Raw genomic sequence first — 20,581 nt, forward strand, 5'->3', positions numbered from 1 at the left:
AAGCGAAGACACTCTCTTGAATAAAACAGCACTACTTGTATTAGGCGTTAATACTAATATGTAGAAGCTCCTGAAAGTGTGCATCTGTAGCACAGCAGTGTATGGAAGTGGAATGTGAGTTGTTTAGCTATGAGAGAAGGAGCCCAAATGATGATCTTATCTCAAGATCATACCCACACGTCCGGAAAATCCCCCTCTCCTCTGCCCATGCTTCTTGGGCAATTGCTTGGCTTGTTTTCGAGGGCCGGCCGGTGTGGCCGTGCGGTTAAAGGCGCTTCAGTCTGGAACCGCGTGACCGCTACGGTCGCAGGTTCGAATCCTGCCTCGGGCATGGATGTGTGTGATGTCCTTAGGTTAGTTAGGTTTAATTAGTTCTAAGTTCTAGGCGACTGATGACCTCAGAAGTTAAGTCGCATAGTGCTCAGAGCCATTTTTTTGTTTTCGAGGTCAGGATGTACCGTGATGTGTTGCCGCCCTTGCCTGTAGGGAACTTTTGTTTGGTGTATTCAAGATCAACATAAATCCTTATACCCCACACATATAATTGGGTAATTTAATGACAGAAAAATTACAGGATATGGTCATCCTCCCTCTTCCAACTCCCTTCGCCCTTCCATCCATAGACCAATATGAATCAATTATCCTCCCATTTCATTACTATTCCAGTTGTATGCATCTTATCATTTGTGCTCTGTGCTTCACAGTGAGAGGATTTCCATGAGCAGAGTTATCCTACTTAAAAATGGTTGTAAATATTACCATAATGTATAAGTTAAGACACTTTCACATTACAGTGTGCGACTGGGATGTGGCTGAATTACTGTAATTTAATAGTGTTGTGACCTGTTCTGTAAAAGACCTAAAAATGTTAACATAATTCGTGAGGTAAGACACTTTGACTTTAGAATGTGCGACTGGGGTGTGGCTAAATTAGTATGATTTATTGACATCACAGCAGATTCCGCAGAATGGCTATAAACATTAACGTACAGTTTGTTACATTTTTTAACTGACTTTAAGCAGATACACACTTTCCAAGATCGTCAACGAGAGACAAGCATAAATGCAAGAATGAATAGTTAGCACAATGCTATAGTTAAACAAATCCATTTGTATCATATGGCAAACAATTAGCACAAAGTGATATTTTAACAAATATGCAAGGTGTCTCAAAAAGGATGGCGCAAACTTACATGGCTGAAAATACACGATAATAGAAGCACAAATGTCCCAGTAAACATGGGTCCGCAAACGAGCCGCTTGCGAGATGATCGCGGCTGTATGGTTTCACGCCGCCACTGACGGTGTTGTTGGTAACACCGTCCGGTTTCCCCCTTGTGCACTTAAGGCCGTCCTATGTTCGCTGTTTACACAACGGCACATTGTCGAGAGGTGGAGTTGGAATTACACCATACACGCAGAACGTACAGGACTGATACAGTGCACAGTCTCGACGGATATCAGTAGCGTCTGAGGAGTGCCACGTGTGCTGTGTTGTAGTTACAATGGAACCTCGAAGAGTATGCGGATATGCATTTCATGAACGGTAGGGAAATACACGGGAGGCTGCACGCTTGTACCAGGAAACATATACTGTTCGAAGATACAGCGAAAGTCGTACATTTACAAGGGTCCATCAGCGCCTGAAAGAACATGGGGGTTTTGCACATGGCAGAGCAGGAGGTAGGCCTGTTCGCATTGCGCCTGAGGTGTTTGAAGCAGTACAGCGCTCTTCAGGAACCTCGACGAGAAGAATTGCCACCCAAGTGTGTGTACTAAGGCACAGTAGTATATGGAGAATTTTACATTGCAATTTACTGTACCCATAACACCTCCAACGGGTTCAGTGTCTCAATGATGCGGACTTCGTTGGTAGAGTGATGTTTTGTCAGTGGCTACAACAGCAGGCTGTAGTCGACCCTCGTTTCGCATGTAACATTTTATTTGCAGACAAAGCAGGATTCATACGCGATGGTGCGTTTAACTATCATAATACACATTTGTGGTGTGAAATAAACCCACATGCTGTTCATGAATTACCACATCAGCAACGTTTCTCACTGATTGTGTGGTTAGGAGTACTAGGCGATCAGGTCATTGGGCCACACATTCTTCCACCACAACTTAATGGACGGAGGTACCTTAGCTTTCTGCGGCGATACCTTTCAGGATTGCTTGAGGATGTTCCCCTTCAGCAACGTCAGAGTATGTGGTGTATGCATGATGGAGCTCTTGCATATTTTGCTGCGGGTGTGAGACGGCATCTAACTCGCAGATACGACCAAAGATGGATAGGTCGATGCGGACTGTACCTTGGCCTCCAAGGCCACCTGATCTGAATCCTTTGCATTTTTGTGTCTGGTGTCACCTCAAAAGCAAAGTGTACAACACACCCGTTAACACGGTTGAAGAACTGGAGAAGAGAGTTGAACATGCTTGTCAGTAACTCCGGAATGGTTCAAATGGCTCTGAGCACTATGAGACTCAACATCTTAGGTCATAAGTCCCCGAGAACTTAGAACTACTTAAACCTAACTAACCTAAGGACATCACACACACCCATGCCCGAGGCAGGATTCGAACCTGCGACCGTAGCAGCCCCGCGGTTCCGGACTGCAGCGCCAGAACCGCACGGCCACCGCGGCCGGCGATTCCGGAATGACCCAGGGGTTTTCGAAAGTATTCGAAATTCAGCGCAGAGACGAGCACAGTATTGCATACAGACGCAAGGAAAACACTTCGAACACCTCCTTTAACAGGCACCCCATACGTGAAATGTAACTAATTGGGATGTGCAACCTGTTGTGTTGGCAAAAGAGCCAACACCGTGTTACTAGAGGAGGCCGAAATGCACGCGTTTTAGCTCACGTATTCTGGCGTGAGGAGGGAAGAACTATACTGTGAGGTCTGTAACATGACAAGGAATTAGAATTCAGAAAGCGGACGTAATTAGTTTCATTCTTAACTTTAATCCATTAATGATGAATGTCGCTCTTGACGGTACTTGAGTCACAATATTATCTGTTCAGAATAGTAACTGAATATGGCGCCTTGCTAGGTCGTAGCAAATGACGTAGTTGAAGGCTATGCTAAACTGTCTTCTTTGCAATTGACAGCGTATGTAGACAGGGAACCATCGCTAGCAAAGTCGGCTGTATAACTGGGGCGAGTGCTAGGGAGTCACTCTAGACTAGGCCTGCCGTGTGGCGGCGCTCGGTCTGCAATCACTGATAGTGGCGACACGCGGGACGGACATATACTAACGGACCGCGGCCAATTTAAAGGCTACCACCTAGCAAGTGTGGTGTCTGGCGGTGACACCACACAACCCAATAGTAAAGTCTAAATTTCAAATTACTGTGTACTAACTAGGACGATGTTTACAATTACGTCAGTGGCGGCTTGGAACCATACGGTCCTGATTATCGCGCAAGCGGCTCGTTTGCGGATCCGTATTTACTGGGCCATTTGCGCTTCTATTATCGCGTACTTTCAGCCGTGTAAGTTTGCGCCATCCTTTCTGATACACCTTGTATACCATAACAAATATGTACCAAATCTATCAGGAATTTGGTCTTCCATTATTACTGTGTTAAAAGCAATGACATCACTGCAAAGTTGTCTTAGAGGCGTGTGACTCTATAGGATTATGGTAGTCTCGTAAATAATGATGGAACAACCCGAGCCGCGCGGCGTAGACTTGCGGGCTGGGCGTCTTGCCACCGTTCGCGCGGACACCTCACGTCGGGGGTTCGCGTCCTCCCTCAGGCATGGGTGTGTGTGTGTTGTCCTTAGCGTAAGTTAATTAAGTTAGATTAACTAGCGTGTCAGCTTAGAGACCGATGACCTCAGCATTTTGGTCCCATAAGAGCTTACCACAAATTTCCATTTGGAGGTAGTTCCAATTTGTGAGCAAGAAAATCAAACAAAAACCTGATGCAGACATGTTGACAAGTATTGATAAGCTTTAAGTTTCAGTTGCATTGAATTATTTACTAATCATCTGGAGTGCACTTACTTTCTCATAATTTCTCATGACGTGTGTTTCTGCTTACCAGAGAAGTTAATTTTTCCCAAACACTCAAGCAGTGTACTTTCAGAAATCAGAGCTTTTCTTTTCCAAATTTATCTAAAAAATTAGTGTAATATTATAAACGACTCTGACATACAGGGAATAGCAGCACCGAACATACATCAAAAACATCATTAAATAATCACGTAACGCGATTTAATCGGTAGTGTCGGCTAGATTTTTTCTCAGTCGGTTTGATCAACATGCGAGTATTAGAGAGAGCCTTCAAGAATGCAGTTCGCCTCTGTAGCTCAGTGTTCAATGTAGAAGGCTGCCATTTGGAGGACCCAGGTTCGAATCCAGGTATTGTTAGGGATTTTTCCTTGGTCGGATGACTAAACGAGGATGCACTCAGCCTTCTGATACCAACTGGGGAGCCACCTGATTGACAGGTAGCGGCTCCAAGGTCCAGACGTCGATAATGGCCGGAAGTGCAGTTTGCTGATCCCATGTCCGCCCATACCGCATTCCCGTTAAGCCACATGGCAGAGGATGACACGGCAAATGGCCGATACGGCGCGGTCGTCAGGGCCTGATCGTCGAACTTCGTTTCATCATGAACACAGATATCCAGTGAGGGAAGACGACGTTCTTTTCCCGGAGCACTGATTTTGAGAACGAGCATTTGTAGCTGACTGCAGAACGATTAAATTATTGCTAATGCACACTTCGCGTAAGAACCATGAGATTCGAGGAATTATGGCTTGTGTAGATGCATATAGAGACGTGCTACTCCCTCGTTCTCTAAGCAACCGGAAAGGAAATGTTTAGTAGTGCTACAAGGTAGCAACCGCTATGCATCATTCGATGGATTCTGGAGCATATACGTAGGTGAGTCGTAACCGGAAGCGATGTCATGATCACATAGCCAATTTTTCAGCATAAAGCGATCTTGTGTCGAACCAGCACTACATCCTCAAGCGGTACCTTATACAAATTCTTTAAGTAAGTGCGATAGAGAGTATTACATAGATTTAGAGCAACCTAAGAAACCACATCTGGCGCAGCGATCATAAAATAGATTAGGTTACCTGAAGTTACATAACGAAGAGCATACGATGAAAAAAAATACATTTACTTTTATCGATTGACGTTCTGTTGACCCCAGTTGGTAGTCGGGGCTATACAAAAATTTCTTTTTCAGAATATAATTTCTCTTCGCTCCGATGGAAATAATAATGTCACTAACAGACTTTCCAATATGTTCACTGTTGGCAGCATGAACAGTCATCGTTGTGTTCTCTGATTTCGTGTACTGTGATACCTGTCACCGATCTGAAAGATTACAGGTGGTCTTTGAGTGAAATAAAAAATGTCGGAAAGGTATCATGACATACATGATGTAAATAACCCATAGCATTTTACTGAAATAATTTCTATGATACTGAATGGTAGTGATAGTGAACAACTAAATAATGACAATGAATCAGAATCACCAGAAAAGACGAACATGTTAGACGTATAAGAAGAAATAGCATATGAAATAGAAAACAGTGATGATGAAGTTGATGTTAATAACATAAAAACTCATAAAAATCGTGTAAGTGAAAAGCGTATTTGTCCAGGAATCCACCAGAAGCTGCGCATCGAACTGTTCATCAAGTTACGACAGTGCTTCCTGGAATTACGGAAACGTCTAGTGGAACTGAATTTGTCTCATTTGATCCCTCTTGGTAGTTGCCGTTGATCCTGGATCTTGGTAGTCTGAAGGTTGACCAATGTATCTCTGTCTAGATATTTTTCGCTCTCTTGTAAGGCACGTGTGATAATTTTCTTTTCTTTCTCTTTCCTATGGGTCTAAAAATATCTTTTTGAATTCTTTTTTAAATTACATACTCTATCTTCCCTGCCATATACTTTCACTTGCAGATCACCAGTTACAATATAGCAATATCGATGTTCTTTCTGCTGACGTCATTTAGCCTGAAACGTACATTTTTATACTGTTTATAGGTAACAGGTTTCACTTGGTTTTTCCACCAATGAACTGCGTCACGAAAGAAAAATTTCCGGTCGGTCCACGACTGGTAATGAGCACCGAACTCTAACTTTACATATGCTGGTTGGAGGATGTTCCAATTGAATATACGTTATCCTCTACAAACTATTTTTTTCGACCAGATAAACATTTTGCTTTAATGATTACGGCGTCGTGGTCTGAGAAGCTGGTAGGGATGACATGGTACCTTGCACCCCCATTCCATTTGTTTATAGGTTTTGTCAAGCATTGATGTCGCTACTGCCGGAACATATGAGTACTGAGTATGTGTAATAGCAAGCTGCTCAATCACATCATTCACGTTCAGACCTCCAAACATGTTTTGCAGTGGACCACAGAAGGGTGTTGCGACTTTTGAACCTGTCGTCCAATTTTGGCATTTCCCGTCTAGGTATAGAATTTCGATGTGTGTTGTATCATCTTAATAATATCCTGGATTGAAAATAAATGTTTCCCCAGCTTCCCGTTAGCACTGGCATATTCCCCCCTGCAAGAGAGCCGTACTGCATCAGCAATAGGCATACGGGAAAAAATTTGCAGGGAACCGCTGGAAACCATTTCGAAGAAATATTACGACAACCTGTAGCTGTCATATATAGTGGAGTTGGCAGACGTTAAAATACATTACCTAATTGATCAAGTGGTTGGCTTATTGTATCATCTTCATGGATATAATGCAAGACATTGGTAAAACTTTTAACAAAATTGAGATCTATGACTACCTAACATCACCCTACGAATTCTGTGTGCAAGAGCAAGACAACCAGAGAAGCGGTAATGTTAATCACAATCCATAAGAACTATAACGATCAATAGCGCACTTGGTACAGTGTTAGATTAAAAAGCACAAAAATACAGTGGTAGGATAAAAATATAGGAACACGATAACAGATTCATGCTTGTACATAGATGCACACGCTAGTCAAGTATGCAGGTTGGGCAGTTCTATTTGACCACAAGAGGCACCTGTGTAACGTTTTCAGAACGTTGCAAGTGTTAGTCGTGGTCAGAACAGTGTTATGTGTCATTCTGAGTGCATATTGTTTCAGGAGGCGCCATATCGAGGATTTATACCGCGTACAGGCATCCGCCAAGTCACAACGCGGAAGAAAGTGTTTGACAGACGGCCATGGAGGAGTATTGTGACAAAAAATAAGAGAGCGACAGTTGAAAAGCCACTGCAGAACTGAATGTCCCATTGGTGAACCCTGTCAGCACCAAAACCACATGAAGGAAGGTCCTTAACTAGGGAACTGCAGGCGAACTGAAGTTCCAGAACCAATCATCAGTGATACAAATATCCATAACTGGATAAAGCGGTGATAAAGCCGTAAAACTAGGACTATGGAGCAATAGAATAAAGTTATTTTGATTACATGACTCCTGTTGTACCTAGTTTCCAACTACTGGTGAGTTTACGTCCCAAGAATGAACCATGTTGGGCGGTTTGTTAACGATTTTGGCAACCATAATGTCGCGTTTCATGGGCCCTAAGGGTACTCTGCAAGGTGTTATTACTGCCAATGATTATGTGACCCTTTTGGCTGATCAGGTACAATGTTTGTTCCTCAATGGTGACGCTGTGTTTCAAGACCACAGAGCCCCTGATCAGACAGCTCGCATCGTCCAGGACTGGTTTTGTGAGCTCGAGCACGGGTTAATGTGTTGTTGCATCTCTGTAGGCCAGTACGCTTACCAGTTCTCAATATAATTGAGCCTCTGTGATCTAAGTTGGAGAAAAGGGTACGTGATCGCTGTCCACCTCTACCATCGTTATTTGAACTTGGCACTCTTTTGCGGGATGGGTGGTATAATGCTCCATGTATTTACCCATTTCGAGATGAGTGAAAGCTATTTTGAAACCAACGGTTTTTCTGTAACGGTTTACGCATGGTAAATTGTTGTGTTTTCTGTGTTTTTCATAGTTTTGTTAATCCCTGTACATGTTTGGTAAAAACCTCATCTTGGAGTACACAGAAAAATACCTCGATCAATAAAAACTTACTTTCGCTAACAAGAGAACTTGAAATGTGTACCCTTCCTCGCTCGACAATCCCACTGCACTGCCGCTTTAGTCTAAATACGACGGTAATCTTGCCACCAACCCTCATGGTCGATGGCGTTTTCTAACGGCAATTTAACGAATTCACACCAATTGACCATCTTACCCCTATGGCCAATGTGCTCCTGTGTCCCATACCTTAGCGACCTACCCGCTCTCTTCTCTGCATATAACAGCGAAATTTGTTTTGCATTCTTAATGTTGACACTTGATTTTAATTTCACCAAAAGTTATTTTGACACTTATATGTACTAATCATCGCTTCATGCCACTATATCCTTCTCTGTACTACCTTGCGATTACATTACTAAGTGGATTACAATGCTGCATTGCTTCTTTTCCTAGGCATTTTTGTACTTACTTCTTTCTTCGATCGGTTGAAGTATTTATTCTGGTACCCACACTGTCTTTTACAGTAACATCTCTTATACCTACATTTGTCAATTCAATTTTTGCGATTGCTCTGTGTAGGGAGGTCCACTCGTCTTCGACTGAATTGTCTATTGTTGTACTCTTTATCGAAGTATCTACGAGTATGCGTTATAAAGTAATGCCACTGATTTTTCCATGTAAAAGCTCTTAAAGGTTTTTAAATACAATGAGTGTTATTAAGAGTCTACATATTCATTCTTCGTGTCTTCATATTTGCAGCTCTCTGCCTCTAGAGGGCTCCGAACTGTAGCGTTTAATATGGCGGTCTGTAACGTAACTGTATCGGTGCGTGAGAAACAGTGTGCTGTAATCTAGTTTCGAATTCTAAGAGTTCATTCACCCATGGAGCACCCCCTCCTTCAGCATAACAACGCCACACCATACACGAGCTCTGTGACATCTGCAATAATCTGACACCTTCGGTTCACTGTTATCGATCATCCTCCATATAATCCCGATTGGACCCCACCCGATTTCCAGTCCTTAAAGAACAGCTTAGAAGTCTTCACTTTGATAGTGATGAAGCGGGGCAACCAGAGATGAGGTTGTGGCTCCCTCAAAGGTGTGAAACATTCTACGGTGACAGTGTCAGCAAACTGGTCTCTCGTTGGGTGAAATGCGTCCGTCGCCAGGGTGACTATGTTGAGAAACAAATAAGACTTAGTTTTACTGAAGAATGTAGGTGCTACTTCCCGTTGCGTAACGTTTTGTGGAATGGTTCTCCAACTGAACCATTTATTCCTGGTTTTTGACGTTAAGTCTACAAAGTGATTGTTAATAATAATAATAATAATCGAAACTAGTAAATTACGAATCAGACCATTGTTATTTATTTAACTGTGATATGTTGATCCTGATTTGTTCTGGTCTTTATATAAATTTAATTTTTCCTCTTTACTTTATAATTTTTTACTTGTTTTTAATGAACTTAATGAAAATTTTTTGGGAAAACTACATTCAAATATTGGTACATATTTACTATGGAATATGCTGACTTCCACATTAGGATCTCTTTCCCCGCCCATTCCACCTTCTTAACTTATTCTTAAAACATTGTGTCCTGGTATGATTCACAAGATTCTGTGTAGATAATCTCGAGAGATCAGGGAGTATGCATCCTGATTTAGGCGAGCAAATGATCAACAAGAAATTAACTGCCAAAAAATTGACCAGTGAAGAGGTTTATTTCCGCAAGAGGGTACACATTGATGAGGTTTATTTCCAGGAGAGGGTGCAAGCTGGAGGCTATAGAAGGGGACTAGTGACCACAGGAACCCATGGTACGGCTGATGGGTGTCTAACGCATGACGTGGGGGAACGGAAATGAAGCGTGTTAAAGGGACAATCGCCAGTGGGCAAGACGCACCGTATCTTTGCCCAGTGCCTTTCGCAGCTGCGGCTGAGGCACCACGTGACTACTCTTACGCCACCCAATTGGCTGAGGGAATCTAAAGAAGTTCATTGAAGGAGTCCCTTCTTCAGCACCACTCACTGTGATAAATCTAACACGTCAACATCCACGTTTAGAGAGTGAGACTATGGGCTGCTGCCCAGAGTCCAAACTAGATATTCAATAAAGAGAAGTTTTTCTGTTTTCCTAGGAATTTGTCAATTCTATCCCCTCCGATTTGGGAGGCTCCCACATATTATCCCCTTTCTGCAGTCGTCGTATGCGAACTGACAAGTGTTTTACAAACATTAAGTAAAATTAAATGATAAAAAACCTTTGGCTACCTTGGACGGGCAGCTTGTAACGGGGAGCTAAAATCTATTGGAGAGTATCATACTTCAACATTTCGTTGCAAGGAAGAGGGACATATTTCAAAACAAAGTGCTACTGTGGTATATCACACCTATCATCGTCTTTAGGCTGGTAACGGAATTGCAGTTTTCCCGTAGTCGTCGATAGCGGTCGTGTGGGATTCGACGGACCCAGAGGTGTGCACCCACCTCCAGCAGCCCCAAACCACGAACGACCTCCGTCGTTGCCATCGGCAGCAGCTCAGCTCACTCGCGCTTGGAGCCATTTCGCTGCGGCTTGCTGCGGTCTTTGCAATGAGTTCGAATGGCTCTGAGTATTATGGGACTTAACATCTGAGTTCAGCAGTCGCCTAGACTTAGAACTACTTAAACCTGCCAACGCCAGCGACCTAGCAGTTGTAGTGTCAAAATTGCGTGGTGCAGCTAAACGTTGCTGTTTCTGTCTTTAAGCGCCAATTATGCCACCATTTCCCCTCGCACGTCTCTGTCCACCGCAAAGACCAATCTTGTCACTGAGATTTTTGTTCATAATTTTCAGCGACCAGTGACTGTTGTTGAAGAATGCCAATGTGAAGAAATGGCGCACTAACTGCGTTAAAAATTGTTTTTTAGTGCATCTGGTGTGCGATTTCTTCACATGAGAAATCTTGTTATTCTATTCAATTCCCCCCCCCCCCCCCCCAGTGCAATCGTACTTAGTCTTTTGCGCCACATATACTTGCTTCGCACAGTCAAAGAGATAGATTGGACATAATGAAAGCTCAAAAAGTAATAAGACTCCTTCACACAGTGTAAGCAAGAAAAAATTCAAATGAGCAACTTCAAATATTTACCGAGAATTGTGAAAAAATGTAATATAAAATAAAAATATCGGTACACGAAATTGCTATTTTGATATCGATATATCGCAGGGAAGATTTCACTGTCATATCGATATTCATTGGAAAGAATACAGATTTATCTACAGCCCTAGTCTGAACACTCGTCCGTTGTGTTAACCACTGCGCCACCTCGCTCAGTCATTCTAAGGCCACACAATGTGCGATAAGATACTGCCATCTCTTAATTTTTCGTGTAAAAAATTCAAAACATCACTCTTTCGTGATTCTCGTGCGCTGTCTGATATGCGGTGTTTCTCGCTCAATTTTGAGGAAACTATTCGATAAAAGATAGTCTGACATCACAAGTGGATAATGAAATTGCTTTCTTTTTCGTTATTGCCCATAGTTTTTGTGATCCTTTGCAAGTAAGTAAATGACTGGGTCGTTGATCAGTTTAGTTTGGTGGGTTTTAGGTCGCAGATTGCTGCATACATAATATAGTGAATATATTGAAAGTGTTTTTAATGGTGGAAGCGGAGCGCTACTTCTTTCTACCACAGTAAAATATGCGAAACATAATGGAGATTGTCCGTGATGAGGATGGCAACTATACACCGCACACATTACTATAGCAGCCTGATAGGGCGGAGAGTGCGGAGCTGCCTCGTGTTTTTCTTTTTCGTATGCTGCCAATACAAGCCTAAACTGGATATAAAAAACGTAGTGAAACGAAAAGACTCAGTCATCTGATGATGATGCTGAACGATTGGTTTTTCAGTCTATGCATCTTGAATTCAGGAAACTTCATGACAGGTATAAAAGATATCTGAAAGCTAAATTCCTGTTACTTCTGAGTGAACAGCTGGACGAAACTGGGAAGGATAGATTTTTCTGATTATCAAGGGCTTCTTCCATTTCTCCAAGCACATGGTCTACTCCTAGGTAGAGTTCACTACCCACTGGTAGCTCGTCTATGATGACCGATACACTTTAAATCTAGCAACGTTTCTTCTGAATACTGGTCAAGCACACACTACTTTTCGATACTGAACAGCTGGAGAAATGCTATCTTAACTAAACTTTTCAGAATGGAATTTTAATGCCGTTCACATACTTTCAGCGATAATCGCTGAAAATCCGGAGAACCTTAAAATACTGGCAAAAAGACTTTTTCAAAAAGCAAAGGAAGCTGGATTAGAAGTAAATGATGTGAAAACAAAGCTCGTGAGGGGAGAAAGAACTCACAGAACAAAAAGGCGAGAAACTCTGCAGATCTATAACCACATGTTTGAAGATGTGGATGATTTTAAATATCTGTTGGTTCTTAGTAAACAACAAAAACGATGAGAAGCAAGAAATAGAAATGAGGATCGAAGCTGCATCCAGTGCATCATACTCACTCAACAAACTAGTCCTCTAATTTTTTTCAATAGAAACCGAAGTAAGAATATATAAAATCATAATCAGACCAATGTTAGTATACGGGTCAGAAATATGGAGAATAGATAAATACACGGGGAGAAAGGTAAAAGTTTTTGAAAGTAAAATACTGCGAAAGATTCTTGGGCCAATCTATGAGGGAGGAGAACGGCGAGGAAGGAAAAACATGGAAGCTTCACAATAAACCAGATGTAGTTGCGGAAGCCAACACAAGAAGACGGCCAAGTCTATAGAAGAGATCAGGTATCTTTACTGAGAGACATCTCAGAGAATAAACCGGAAAGACGAAGACCTCTAAGCAGGCCAAAAATGAGATGGAGAGACAAGGTTGCCAAGGATCTCCAGGTACTGGGAGCAACGAAGGAAGATCCCGAAGACAATTCTGTGGGAGAGGCTACTTCACGAGGCCAAAAGCCGGCTGCTGTTTTTGGGGCCAGGAGGGTAATAGTGATTACTCACACACTTTCACCAGCTGGCATTATTGGAATGAGTAGGTCCTCAGCAACAGAAATGGCAAGTCGAAAATTTGTGCCCTGCCTTGTCAGCGTAACGGATACTAGTCGCTTCAAAAACATGAAACTGTCTGGATTCATTCTTTAGAATTCGTGGAATTTCTGCTGTTGAGAGACCTCATGAGATACCACAACCAAACTGTATTTGATATTTATGGCATTATGCAGGTGCAGTCAGTACTTACTTTCCCTTTTAAATTTTTTTAGCTTTAAATAATGGTCAACTACCATAAAGTTTTCCCCAGAAGAGCGCACGATTGCATTTGAAAGCGCGACAGGAACGTGATCCGTGCTGTCTCGTTGCTTTCCATAGAGCGAGACGCATCACTTATCGTATGGCATATCGTGTCGTCCCAGTGGGATCACGAGTGCTACGCCGTTAAGTAACGCGTCACGCGACGTCTATTGCTATGTCTCGTATCGCCCATTACGTAACGTCTCAATGTGAAGCAAGCCTAACCCTCCCCATTACCATGACGTTATATCGTTATATTTCTCCGAACCAAATATTAATACAACAATGTAAAACATTTATTTTTTCACTGCACAAAACTATCATTTAGGCTGAATAGTTCAAAAATTTTGCGGGTCAGAGACCTGATCACAATAATTCAAATCGTATTGTCCAAGTTGAGGAACTAAACCAATAATTCATACCACCGACAACTAGAAATTTACTTCATTAGGATAAATAAAGGTGGCCACGAAAAGTTCATTCCTAAGTACGTTACCGGCAATACTGTCAAAAAATCCATCATGCGGATCAGATTAGAATTTCATCAGCATGATGATATCACATTCTTAATAATGAAACTTGCTATTGACCCCGTACCTACTACAATAACACATATCTTGAACCACTACCTAACTATTAGCCGCTTCTCTGAGGTCTGAAAACGACTGGTCAAGTCGGTTCGCAGAAAACGTGGTGCCACATCATCCCCTGCCTAGCCCTTATTTGTATTCTTCCGGCGCTGCCAGGGACCTTGTAATATGTAGCCCACGACCAGCCAGGCAGCTACTTAACTAGAAACAATCCACTAGACAAATATAAAGAAGGTTTCCACAAATAATGCAGTGCGAACCTGTTTTAATAAAAGTAACAGATGATCTGAAGCCAGTGTCAGACAAAACGCGACTATTATGAGCTTCTTACATTTCAGTAAAGCCATTGGCTTCGATATTTTACATGCCAAAAGTCACGGCCTTAATTTCTATCTTCGTACGGTGCAATGGTTTGATTCGGATCCAACTATTGCCCAACAATACGTCATGTCCAGGACCATACAGTCGCAATGGAGACAGTATCAGGGGTCCCCAAGAGTTCCGTATTAGGTCCCATACTATTTTCATTATACGTCAGTGACACGTCATCATCTCTCTCTTATTGAAAATACCATGCGTATGCTAAAGAATTGCAGTTATATGTAAGTACAAAACCAATCGACTTGAAGACAGCAACCTAGAATTTAAGTCCTGATCATTGTGCATTGTCAAAGTGGGTACAGGATATAAAGCTACTTCTCACGCTAACCAAAACCTAAGCTGCAAATATCAGATCTACTGTGTAATTGACTTAGACCCACACGTCTAACAACGAGCACGGCCGACTGGAACATGCAGTTGTTTTCTACAGAGACACCTGGACGGAGACTGTCCACAACCGTTTCAGTGAATATCCACTTTACGCACTTCTTTCCTGCATTTTTAGTTTTCCACTGCCTTATATACAACGTTGTACAAAAATGTGGGCACGATCCTAAGGTGCGCGCCATTTCTTTGGCCTGCTTCTGCCAGTCTGCCGGTGGTAGAGCTTCTCTCTTTTGTGATCCAGACAATATGCAGAGTGCACACCACACAAAAAGATGGAATCTGACTGTGTCGATGTACAACAGTTAATTAACTATGACAATGCATACAACTATTCACGGTATATTCTGCATTTTATTACTGACGGCAATGACACAGTGTGGTTTTCATTTTATTTTGGACCCCAGAAAGAACACTGTGAAACAGGCTACCGAAAATAATATCATACATGATGATGATCAGATGACAGAAGCTGTTAGTAAATAAGGATTTATTTGATCAGCAGCAGTTGGCGGTTCTGAGACGTGGCCTTTTCACGTAATTTAGTCGCTGTCTTACACATCTCATAATTAGTTGGTACAGAATTGTCAGACGATAGCTACGTCTTCTGTAGAAATAATGCATCTCAGTTATTTTTCATGAGGAATGTACCAAGAACTTTACTGACATTTCGTAGTATAATACGAGGGGCGTTCAATAACTAATGCAACACATTCTTTTTCTGAAAGCAAATTGATTTTATTCAGGATTCCAATACACCATATTATTCCTCGCTCTTTTGACTCTACCGGTTGACGTCAGATCGAATGTATTGCTGTATCGATTACCTCTCCATTATCAAAAATGTTCAAATGTGTGAGAAATCTTATGGGACTTTATTACTAAGGTCATCACTCCCTAAGCTTATACACTATTTAATCTAAGTTATCCTACGGACAAACACACACACCCATGCCCGAGGAAGGACTCTAACCTCCGCCGGGACCAGCCGCACAGTCCATGACTGCAGCGCCCCAGACCTCTCGGCTAATCCCGCGCGGCTCTCCATTATCCATGTACTACTTCCCGCGGAATGCATTCTTCACTGTGCCAAACAGATGGAACTATTAAGGTGTGAGATCCAGGCATTAGTGTGGACGAGAAAGAACGGGCCAATGAAGTTATATGAGCTCCTCTCGGGTGCGCAAGCTTGTTTAGGGCTTTGCGTTGTCAGAAAGAGGGAGAAGTTAGTTTACATTTTTGAGGAGACGAAAACGCTGAAGTCGTTTCGTCAATTTCCTAATGGTTGCACACTAAACTTCAAAGTTAATCGTGGCACCGTGAGGGGAGGACATCAAACTTTACCAGCTGAGGCTGTGGCTTTTAACTTTTTCTTCAGAGGACAGGTGGAGTCGCGCCGCTCCATGGATTGACATTTTGTTTCCGGTTCGAAGTAGTGAATCCATGTTTCATCGCCTGTGACAATGTTCAACAAAAAACTGTCCCGGTCAGCCTCGTAATGCGCAAGTAGTTCCGCACAAATGGCCTTCGTTGCTCTTTTTGATCTCCGGTTAGGCAGTGAGGAACCCAGTGACCACACCCCTTAAGATGCCAAATTGGTGAACGTACGTGTCAGCACTACCCAAAAGAGACGTCTAGTTGAACTGCGACGTGTTTGTGATCCGTCAGTTACCTCGAATCAGATTGTCTGCGCGTTCCAGCATTGCAGGAATGACAGCTGTATGCGCCTGCCGGCACGCGGAGATCTGTCAGTTTTGCGCGACCTTGTTGCGATGATGACAGACGACTCGCCCAACGACTCACCGTGGTTTTGTTCACTGCTAGGTGTTCGTCGACATTGTGCAAGCGCCTATTGATATCTGCGATGTTCTTGTTTTCCGCTAACAGAAACTCAATAACAGCTCTCCGCTTGTAACGCACGCCGTTATTGACGCCATTTTGAAGCGCACGTATAGAGACGCCACCCGTCGGAGCTTCATGAAACTATAGAGGCATTCCACGAATGTCCCATAGCAAATCCCGTATTTTTCAAAGGAAATTGGAAGAGCAGAAAAAAGCGTTCCAGTGTTTATTGAACGCCCCTCGTACATGGACGTTGTTCATATTTTTGAGAATGGCTGTCGCTATTTGCAACACTGAAACCTACAGACATGTGTCAATTATTGCTTAATGCTCTCAGTTTTATCACACAGCTCGAATGGCAGAGAATTAAAGAGAGTATAACTGGCATTAATCTCATCTGGCATTACAGAGACTATCTGAAACGCCTGTTATTTCAGTTGCTAAATTACTGTATGGGTGCACTCTTCTCAATTGCGAATTACGTGCAAAAATATCATCGTTACATTGTATGTATTAGCTAAAAGCCCTCCATGGCAAATTTTGCTCTTCTGTGTATCACATTTAGGGAACATTCAGTTGTTCCTCCAATATTCTTTAAGTAGAAAAACATATCAGTTAAGATCAGTCTCAAGTAAAACAATTTCCTTCTCAACGTATAGGCTACACATTGGTTATAAATTGGTGTTCAATCTTGTTTTCAGACTTCCTCGCCCATTATTTTTTTCAGCTGATCTGCACCCAAAAGTGTAAGTTCACAACTAAAAATAATGTGATTCAGATCTCTTCAAATTGATTACATTTATTTTAATTGATATTCAATCTTGTTATCAAACTTGCGCATTCATTAGTTGTTTCAGTTTAACTGCAACATAGACAAAAAGCACAATTTCATCACTAAAAGTAATGTAATTCAGATCTCCTCCAGTAACACGTACTCTGGAAATTTGCTCTATGGCAGCTTGGAATTCTTTTATTATTAACAAATTTTCCCTTTCGAGTCCGAAATTTCCACTGTCGTGATGAAATCTAAGCTGTAGTATTGCTGTACATGTTCTAAAGTATACTAAAAACATAGATTGAACCAATGGCTTCTTTCTCGAGGTATGCCAGTACAGATAACGTTTCTGTCAAAAGCTTCTTCAATATCTGCGAACGACCAAACTTACTGACCCATTCTGGAGTTTCATTCACATCTTGCTAATGGGTCAAGGTGTCACAAATATTTTTTCCTTCAAATTTTCGTGATTACATACTGTGTCGATGTCGAGCTAATCTTCATATTGGTGTATAATAGAGTGTAATTATGATCGATATAATAGAACTACTCAGAACTACAAAGTTATCAAGCCTTATGTAGCAAAACGTAACGAGCGTTTCTCCAGGAAATAAAAGGCTTTACGCTCTTGTGTGCTGTTCATTCACCCAGAATACAAGGCAGTGACTGCAGCGTGAATGTGATGTCGTGACTTCTTGCCGTTTCCAGCATCGGGGTATGATCTAAATTTAGCTCTGGCGCGCCGAATAGACTTATATTCAAACGCCTCCGTAGCACGACACGTTTACGTCGGTATGAACAAACTAGCGAAAAGAAGACCAGAACCACAATTAAGTTTTATAATTTCTTCTCTAAATCAGTTCAATTAAATTATGATAAAGGTTTATCAGAGTAAGGTGATTGTCTTCATATTCGTTTACATTGTCATCCGAGAAGGCTTCCTACTCCAAGGGGAAAACGGCATTAACAAACAGGAGCAATTACAATATCAAAGTGTAACGACACTTCTTTGTTACGTTACGTGGGGAGGCAGAGAAATTTTGCTGGGGCGAAATTTTTAACATCGAAAATTTGATTTAACCACAAAAACCTCAAAAATTATTCTTGTGTTCCATAGACATTCAAGAAACGTGTGATCATCGGAGTGTTTCTTACTGATCACATTGGCCTCCTCCACTCAAAGACTTACTTTGAGACAAATGTAAATGTTTACTGCTAGAACAGTTTCCAAAACATTACACTTTAGTAATTAGTTCTGCAGTGACACATATATAGTTCAGTTGATTTCTTATACGTATCTTAGTTCGGTGTAACTCTGAGTAATCTGCTTCCTGCCGCCGCTGCTGTTGCTGCTGCTGACATAGTCGTTGCCTCGGTCCATGTCATCTGCTAACTGGATCACGTTGTGCGAATTCCATGAAATAATCCAGGTACCAAATCGTTTTAAATTGATTTATTTATGACAAACAGCACCACTTCTTCGTAGTGGGAGCCCACTCCACACAACAGGCTACATACTCACAATACTGTAATACAACAATTACATTATGGCACAGATGTACAATACAGTGGTTGTGTCTCAAAACTGTGTCCAATTGATCCCCCTTGAGCCTTGTGCTCCTGCTATGTTTCTTAACAATCAAGTCAACAAAGCTACAGTGAAAATTTATTAAATTAACAATTAAAAGTTTAACAATTTTATGAGTAACTATCCACAAAACCTTGCTTATTTTGTGCTGACACTGGCGTATACAACAAAATAAGACTTTTACATAGGATATACATCGTATTATATCAAATACTGAAAGATAACAATGCTAACCTAAATTTTCTTAATTATGGCTTCATTTGTAAATGCAAAGTATTGCGAACATATATTAGATAAGCTTGACCTACCAGTACACAAATGAAATCATAAATTTTATGAGATTTAATATATTACACGAAATCACTTATTAGATAGTCTTGGAATGGCAGAACTTTCAAAACAGAAATGTAAAACAAAAAAATTGGCTGATCATACAATGTAAGCTTTCACGGCCGGTATTGTTTTCACTTAAAACTTCCGGGCTGATAGGCCGTGGTCGAAGTATAAAACTCTCTCCTGACGTTTCGTCTCCGACTGCGGGAGACATCCTCGGAGGTAAAGCGGCGAACTGTGCAGAGAACTCGAGGAAGCGCTTCCTCGAGTTCTCTTCGCAGTTCGCCTCTTTACCTCCGAGGATGTCTCCCGCAGTCGGAGACGAAACGTCAGGAGAGAGTTTTATACTTCGACCACGGCCTATCAGCCCGGAAGTTTTGAAGTGAAGAAAAAATGGCTGTTTTATTTCAAAAGACTGAAAGGAAAGTGACCATTCGAGGATGCTGAACCACTGATTAAATATCTTGAGGCATGAAAATTTAGATAGTTGCAGTTTTGTATATTCGACATACAGCACTGTATTAGCTAAATGCCCTCCATGACAACTTTTCTGTTTATTACTTTTACGGCACATTCAGTCGTTCTCTGCAGTATGCATTAAGTAGAAACATGCTTCATTTCGCCAGTTTATTTTAGACTTTTTCCACACTTGGTTGTTAATAAACTTCATAATGTAGTTTATTGCCGTCTTGCAGTATCATGTGACTACTACTTCTTCACGTATAGAACTGATTACTTTTTTTCTTACATATATCATAGAAATAATGACTTGTTACTGCGTCCACTGTCTTGTATCTGACATTACCACAAAAACATTTTGAACAAATATATAATTATGCCTGAGCACATTTTTTCTTTTACTTTGGATTGCAGTGGTGCTCAGAAGAAGATTCTACTTCACTGTATACTTATTAGTTTGTCAGAAGCTAAACTGACTCATTTACGTTTTCTACCCATGTCCCTTATGCCCAAATGCTCATCATCTGATTTCTGTTTTGTAATATTATTTCTAAATTCGAGTAGCAGCCAGGTTTCCTACCGAAGCCGTAAAATATAAGCTTTTGCGTAATTTGTGACTATGATTTGAGGAGACATGAAACGTTCTGGACGATCCAACCGCGTATGTGGCGATACGATGAATAGAGAAACTAAAACTTGTTCTTTTCACAAAATAATTGTTCAACCAATAGCTCGTGAATTCCAAAAGCAACTGCAGGAATAATGAATTGTAAATCAGAAAGCCACTGTTTATAGGGTCTCTTAAACGTGTGGTTCGATTTTAAAGTGTTGACTGCTTTACAGTCTAGAGACTAATAAACACATCTGTCACATTAACCCTAAAAAAAGAAAAAAA

The sequence above is a fragment of the Schistocerca nitens genome, chromosome 4, assembly GCF_023898315.1.
Source record: "Schistocerca nitens isolate TAMUIC-IGC-003100 chromosome 4, iqSchNite1.1, whole genome shotgun sequence".
Classification (NCBI taxonomy): Eukaryota; Metazoa; Arthropoda; class Insecta; order Orthoptera; family Acrididae; genus Schistocerca; species Schistocerca nitens.